The sequence below is a fragment of the Prionailurus bengalensis genome, unplaced genomic scaffold (assembly GCF_016509475.1).
Source record: "Prionailurus bengalensis isolate Pbe53 unplaced genomic scaffold, Fcat_Pben_1.1_paternal_pri Un_scaffold_78, whole genome shotgun sequence".
Classification (NCBI taxonomy): domain Eukaryota; kingdom Metazoa; phylum Chordata; class Mammalia; order Carnivora; family Felidae; genus Prionailurus; species Prionailurus bengalensis.
In genome coordinates, this window is record NW_025091177.1 from 29,898 (window position 1) to 36,759 (window position 6,862).

The 6,862-nt window shown below is 43.1% G+C and overlaps 1 long non-coding RNA gene across 1 annotated transcript; it reads left to right on the forward strand.

Moving 5' to 3' along the window:
- Positions 1-2,105: 2,105 nt before the first annotated feature.
- LOC122478534 lies at positions 2,106-5,795 on the forward strand. Its single transcript, XR_006296075.1, has 4 exons — positions 2,106-2,239; positions 4,474-4,530; positions 5,456-5,516; positions 5,631-5,795. It is a non-coding gene; the product is annotated as an uncharacterized LOC122478534 (long non-coding RNA).
- Positions 5,796-6,862: the final 1,067 nt, after the last annotated feature.

Sequence of the window (6,862 nt, forward strand, 5' to 3'; positions counted from 1 at the left end):
CTTCTTGGTTCACCCATTCATTCTTTTTTTTTTAATTTTCATTTTTATTATTTACAGTTTACATCCAAATTAGTTACCGTATAGTGCAACAGTTATTTCATGAGTAGATTCCTTAGTGCCCCTTACCCATTTAGTCCATCCCCCCCCACAACCCCTCCAGTAACCCCATGTTTGTTCTCCATATTTATGTGTGCTCTTCTTTTGTACACCTCCCTGTTTTTATTTTTGTTTCCCTTCCATTATATGTTCATCTGTTTTGTGTCTCAAAGACCTCCTATGAGTGCAGTCATATGATATTTGTCTTTCTCTGACTACTAATTTCACTTAGCAGAATACCCTCTAGTTCCAACCATGTAGTTACAAATGGCAAGATTTCATTCTTTTTGATTGCTGAGTAATACTCCATCACACACACACCACATCTTCTTTATCCATTCATTCATCAATGGACATTTGGGCTTTTTCCATACTTTGGCTATTGTTGATCGTGGTGCTATAATCATGGGAGTGCATGTGTCCCTTCAAAACAGCACGCCTGTATCCCTTAGATAAATGCCTTGTATTGCAATTGCTGTGTCGTAGGATAGTTCTCTTTTTAGCTTTTTGAGGAGCCTCCGTACTGTTTTCCAGAGTGGCTGCAGCAGCTTGCATTCCACTATTCATTGTTCCATAGGATGTTCTTCAGTCTACAAGTATTTGTTATCTTTCCAAATTTTTTCTTGTGGTTGATTTAGAGTTTCATAGCATTGGGGTCTGAAACTGTGCACGGTATGATCTCTATCTTTTTGTACTTGTTGAGTACAAGTAAACATAAAATTATTTATGTTTATTTATTTTAGAGAGAGAGAGACAGGGGCAGAGAGAGAGGGAGGCACAGAGTCCAACACAGGGCTCAAACTCACAAACCATGAGATGACGACCTGAGCTGAAGTCAGATGCTTAACTGAATGAGCCTCGCAGGCACCCACTTTAGTGACATTTTAAATGACACCGTTCAAAGTGCACTTGCTACCTTGCAAACTCAGAGAGAGAGAAGGAAATGTGAAGAATCAGGAAGTGGTTAAGAGTTGGCTGCTGAGTTTTACCGTAATTTGGCTTTGGAGGGTTTTTGTTCATTGGGTGAAGTGAGCACAGCATATTTGCCTGCCATTTACCACAGTAGACAGCGGGCCTCTGGGAGCCAAAACTCTTTCTGACCAATGAGCTGGAATTTTACTAGGACCGCCAAGATGAGATTTGCTATTTCAAGGACTAGGAGTTATCTTTTATTTTCACAACTCAGTAATTATCACATCATTCAACTCTGCCCTCCAAGATATGTAGAAAATACCCAAATACAGTTGAGAGAGAAAGGGTGATAGCCAAAGTGTATAATCCTTTCCCTTTAAAAAATATGTTTAAATTATGCTTTATGATTTTTTTTTAATTTTAGTGAGGGGGCATGCGACTGGGGGAGAGGGGCAGAGGGAAAGAGAGAGAATCTTAAGCAGGATTCACACTCAGTGTGGAGCCCAACGCAGGTCTGGATCACATGATCCTACAATCATGACCTGACACAAAATCAAGAATCTAATGCTCAACTGACTGAGCCACCCAGGTGCTCAATAGTCTCTTTCTCTCTGAATGCTGTATAGTAAATTTTCAACGTGAATGGGGGATAAACAGGCATACATACATACATACATACACCACTAAGAAAGCCATGAGTTGTTAGACATGAACTATTTTCCATCATCTTTGTCTTCTAGTTATATTCATGCCTCTAGTGTTTGTTGATTGCAATGCACGATCTTGCTGTGTGAGGTACAAATTGTTGTGTGATCAGTTTTCCGTGAAAGTCTTTCCTCATATCTGTCTTAACCACAAGGTGCCAATGTTGAATTCGAGGATGTAGAGCTAAGAGCCTTGAGGTCCAATAACTGTCAACTAGAAGTTATATTTTCTGTTGGGGAGAAATCCTCATATGATGGCAATGACTTTGCATTGGTAAGGGAAAGAATACTTTCATGCCTTCATGGTTCTTGCGCTTTTTGTGTCCCACCAAAATCAAGACTCAGGTCATGTGCATGTTTATCAAGCAAACACCTTTTTTTTCCCCAGAAAATAAAAACTCCCTGGAAGCCAAGTGTAATGCATTGAGGTCTGTGAAAGCCACAAAGGAAGCAAAAGCCAAACAGCTGAAAGAGAAAGCACATAACCTGGAAGAATTCTATGAACAAAGAAAAGTGCCTACAAAAAAGTAAGATGGGGGCGCTTGGGTGGCTCAGTCGGTTGAACGTCCAAATTCGGCTCAGGTCATGATCTCACGGTCCATGAGTTCAAGCCCCATGTCGGGCTCTGGGTTGACAGTTCAGAGCCTGGAGCTTGTTTTGGATTCTATATCTTCCTCTGGCCATACCCAACTCGCACTCTGTCTCTATCAAAAAATGAATAAACGTTAAAAAAAAATTAGAAAAGTAAGATGTTCATGTGAGAACTGTCACAAGGACCGTATTGTATGGGAGAACATGGCAGCCAGTAGAGATAATTGTATTTCTTTTGGAACTGGGTCCAGAGTATTTTTGCCCAATGCATTCAGTAGAATTGGACCTTCCCTTCCTACCTTGCTTTCTGTAACGTAACCTGCATTTTCCTTTCTCCTAAGTGCTTGCCACACATTGTGTCATGTTTTGGGGGCGGCAGAGGGAAGGTACCATCATTGATAACGTTAATACCTGGATCCACTCTGGATCCACCTACACTGTCCTATAGGTTTCAATCGCATCACACTGTTTTGTCACCCAGCAATTAGGTCATTTTTGTTCAGGACCAGACATGGGTCAAAAATGTGTGAGGAAAAAATTGAATTCTCTTGCTGCAGAAACAATGGAAGTTGCTTTCTGGAAAGTGGGTAGGGGTACCAGCAGTACTGGATCCCTGCATCCATTCTGCCAGTGAGATTGCTCACTGCAGGCCCAATCCCTAAGAAAGTCGTTTCCTGTCCCCTGATTTTTCAAGTGTAACTCTTCTGAGTGTTGGCCAAAGCCCGCAGCTTCACTAGGGCTCATCTTTGCTGACCTCCCCTGAAGCACACTTCTTTACTTCTAAGTCTGTGCCCATAAAGTTGTTCAGCTTCTTTGCCATTCAAGTGTATGCACCCCACATCAACGATGAGTCCTAGGGAGTTTGGGTCCAACTGCCAGGCTGGCTTTGTCCTGGGCTTCCTTCTTCTCCATCTTGGTCTTGTGTGTCTTTGTGGGGTTGTCAGATACTTGGTGCATTCAGTCCCATGTTTCCTCCTTTGTACAGTATTTCCTTTTGTTCTCAGGAGGAGATGGGGGACTTTAGAGTCCCTCACTCGTGTTGGAAAGTGAAGTCTTTTCTTCCCTGGAGACTCACCTTTATGTTCGTCCTTCCCACAGCTGGGGTTAGGGCTTGCTCTGCCTCACTGGCATCTTGTTTTTGTTAACTCGTAAGCTCTTTCTGTGAGTGGGTACAGCACCCTGACCACCTCTCTATCTTCAACCCCTTACAACAGAGCCACTACATTACAACCACTCCAGCAAGCATTTGCCCAAGGGCTGCCTGAGAGGCCAGAAGGAAATGCAAGTGTCTTTCTCTGTCTAGTGCTTTTGTGTCATTTGCTAAGAGATTTTCAATTTTGCGTATGATTCTTGAGGACATCAAGTGTCAAGTTGAAACCATCTCAGTCAACACCACAAAGAAAATAGTCTGAGGGCAACACAGCAACCCAGCCTTGCCAAGCAGTGCCTTCTGCTGCCTTCACTATCAATGGAATGAGTCTTGTTAAAGTAGATTTGGCTCCATGAAGTTGAGAGTTTTCCACCTGAAATCTCTTTCCTGGAAGTAAACCCAGACTGTGTGACAGTTCATATCAGGTTGTATGTCAGGATTGATGTTGTTCTAAGAATGGCCTTTTGAAGGTGGAGGCAGGGGTTGCAGTCCTGAACGCTAGCGATGTCTGGGAGTGAGCTGCAATGTTAGTGAAACCATATTCTGGAAGGTCGTCTTTCAGGTGATTGCCTGTGCCATGGTACAACTTTTGGACTGAGAATCAGGGCTCCCCATGGAGGTGTAAGACTAGTGATGATCCCTTGATTCATACCAATGGGTACAGTTGGTCAGATACGGTTTTTCACTCACTGATGAAATGAGTCTTCGCCATATCAAACAAAAGACCAACTCTGGGAAGGCACAAAGTACAATGTTATTTGATGACTTTATGATAAAGGAGAGGAAACGAGAACTAGAAAGACAGTTCCAATAGTAGAGACGTGGCAGCAGACAGAAGTTGAATTTTCTTGAACTTAAATGGGGTGTTCACTTCATTTCTCTGATTGGGTTGTCAGTGTGTGCGTTTATGGGAGAAGTTGGGGAAGGGATAGTTGCATAGACCTTCAAGAGTGCTGGGAGGTAAAAAGGGAGAACCTCTGGACCTTGTTCCTGACTGTGTATGTATCTTTCCCATCTTAGGAAGCTGAAAATGACACTGTGAACTGGCGGCAAAGAAGAATCAGCTAGCAGCTGCAGGTAAAATTTGAAAATAGCTACAGAAGGGGCGCCCGGGTGGCTCAGTCGTTTAAGCGTCCAACTTCAGCTCAGGTCATAATTTCACAGTCCGGGAGTTCGAGCCCCGTGCCAGGCTCTGTGCTGACAGGTCAGAGCCTGGAGCCTGTTTCAGATTCTGTTACATCTCTCTCTGTCCCTCCCCCGCTCATTGCATGTGCTCTCTTTCTCTCTCTCTGTCTCAAAAATAAACAAACATTAGGGGAAAAAAAGAAAATAGCTACAGAAGAAATAAACAAGTACAAGTGAGTTCAGCTAGTAATTACCAGGAGCTCATGAAACGGCTGTTATTTTTTGGTTTTTAATCTTTTTGAAAAGTTTGAAGTCAACATATGCATAGAGTATTAACAGATAAAAAAGGTACGTTTTAGAAGGAATAAAATAATTAAGGTTCTAAACATTTGAAGATCTCAAGTAGTGAGCAGACTGTGTGGAAACTTTGTCCATGCTAACATTCCTCGGGGGTGGTGTCAAGTGTCATCATCTGTAGGAAAGCAGTGTGTCGTACAATGAATCATACCCATCAACGTGGTAGTGCCATTTCATGGCCCTTGTCTTTGCAACCCTGGGAAACATGGTGAGGATAAAAGTTATAAAAGAATAGATCTTTATGATAAAAGACACTTGTCACATGATGAATTAGAGAAAGATTGAAAATGGGAAGGAATTCCATGAACTCTGAACCCTACAGGCATGGGATAATGAGTAAGGAAAGGATGTAACAATAGCTTTGATCCTACTGTACATTGATAATCACGGGCAAAGTGTTTCATGTGTAAGAATAAATTGTATCAGGGGACAGATATGAGGTTGTTGGGATCGTGGGCAGCTTATTTAAAATCATACCCAATATTGGGCCTTATCTGACAAGAGCAATTGTAACTCACAGGCCACAAATTGAACAAACACGGGAACAGCTGCAGCAGGCAGAGCTCACCTTTAGATACCAGGTAACCTGAGTTCTGCCTGACATACTGAACCCTTAGCACCTCACGCAGGTGAGTGTAGTGGCCCTTGGAATCCCTCACCACAGGCTTTTCATTGTTGGCTTTTTCCGCTTGCAGTTCATGAGAAGAATGCTCAGGACAACCTGGTAAGTGTTTTCTTGTTTCCTCCTCTTTCTTTGGTGCACAGTCTGGCACCACCTTCCGACTGAAGGTGGATGTGTTTTTTCTCCCCCAGATCAAGACTCAGATCTGGGACAGGGAGATGGCGGAGCAGAGCAGGGAGGTCGCTTACTTGAAATACAGGTGTGGTCATTTGACTTGCGTTTTTATGGGTGTTTCCAGGGATGACGCCTGCACTCTTACTTGTCTAGTAGACGACGTGGTGTTGCAACTCTTATAGAAGTCCATTATTTTTCTGTATCCAAGACTGGACGGGATGGAACCAAAGAGGCAGCCTGTTCCTGTGTGTGACCATCGTGTGGTCTGGAAAGAATCACACGCACTAAGGACGGCAGGTGGTCTGAAGGGGTGACAGAAGGGTGTTGTCCTCTGGTGCCACAGACAGTGAGGCACTTGTCCCTGTGACTGGTGGAGCTCATGCCCCTCCTCTGACGGTGACCCTCCCACCTCCTCTAGCATCCCCCTGTCTGAAGAGCCTGGAAACTTTCTTCCCACCCGGATACAATGTGAAGACTTTAGTTTATTTGAGGAGAAGGTCATTTATTCACTAGTTTGAAAAGTCTTTCTTTTGGTTTGTTTTGGGAACTGTAGCCCTACATCCGTCCACTCAAGTTCCATAAAGCTTAGCTTAGTCCTCTGATGGTATCAGTGCAACTCTGCAGCTTCACTGCTAACTTCTGACAGTTTTCCTTTTCTCAATAGTGTCAAATTAGTCTTTCCTTATATACTAACTGCTCTCATGTGGAAGGCAGCTTGTAGATAAGCTGGGAGATTGAACAATTTGCCTGAAGAAATGCACCCTTCTTGAGGACTCATTGAGGCTATACACCAAGCCAGTGTTCTCAATGTTATTCTTTTTTGTTAAGTTTATTTATTTTGAGAGACGCATAGACAGAATGCCAAGCAGGCATCACACGGTCAGTGAGGAACCCAACGCTGATCTTGAATTCACAAGTTGTGAGATCGTGACCTGAGCCAAAATTAAGAGTCGGATGCTGAATTCAAGCATCCTCAGACTAATTCCTGATCTGCAATGAAATCGTGATTTCCCATGATGTATACTGAGAAAACTGTTTTACTGGTGAATTCTAAATTTCTATTTGCGCCTGACCTGTCCACAGTTATGTGATTAATGATGAAACAACATGAACTAGGGCACCGTGAGGTCT